The 793-nt window shown below is 31.4% G+C and overlaps 1 protein-coding gene across 2 annotated transcripts in view; it reads right to left on the minus strand.

Annotated features, from left to right (window-relative positions):
* LOC106882869 (monocarboxylate transporter 12) overlaps positions 1 to 793 on the minus strand; it is an 87,936-nt gene that overhangs the window by 55,262 nt on the left and 31,881 nt on the right. The window lies entirely within an intron of this gene.

Consider the following 793-nt stretch of genomic DNA (forward strand, 5'->3'; position numbering starts at 1 on the left):
ATATTTACAAATAACACTATATTTATTTAAGTAGAATTTGGCTAATTTACTGCCTTAAATACAGAAAAAAGTGACTAATTAGACAAACTTACAAATTAACTGAACAGTTTTGTACAACAAATTTCAAAGAAGAGAACTGTAAAGAGTGATAAATTAGAAGAACTGGCATTCTTTGCTGCAATATTTTAAGTAAGAAGTTTCTAATTCTTTACTTTACTACAAGTAATAGTTTGTCCTATTCTTTTACAGGTGTAATAACTTGTCCTATACTTTTCCAGGTTTATAATCTTAAGAATATTACTTTTCATGCTCGCATTTTTCCATGTAATATATACATACAACCTTCGACAGAGTAACATTCATATATACAACTTGAACAGACACACATATCAGTACATAAACATACGTCCACATGTACATACACATATACACACACGCAGACATGTCTACACACATACCTAAGTACTCATGTACATATATACATAAGTACATACATACATACATACATACGTACATACGTATAGGTGTGCATGCATGTATACACATGTACACATGCATACGCACATACTTTCATGCACACATACACATACATATCGTGAACCATTACTTTCTCAGATGCAGCACAGAATTTTGTCAGTGAACAGGTCATGGTTTCAAAGCAACGAAAATATTTTGACAAATTAAATTTAAATGTTGAAGTGAATTTAACGTTTTCTTTTGTGTTTTTAAATGGTTTATAGACACCTTCCATGCTGCAGCTGTGTGTGTGTGTGTGTGTGTGTGTGTGTGTATA

The sequence above is a fragment of the Octopus bimaculoides genome, chromosome 24 (genome assembly GCF_001194135.2).
Source record: "Octopus bimaculoides isolate UCB-OBI-ISO-001 chromosome 24, ASM119413v2, whole genome shotgun sequence".
Taxonomy (NCBI): domain Eukaryota; kingdom Metazoa; phylum Mollusca; class Cephalopoda; order Octopoda; family Octopodidae; genus Octopus; species Octopus bimaculoides.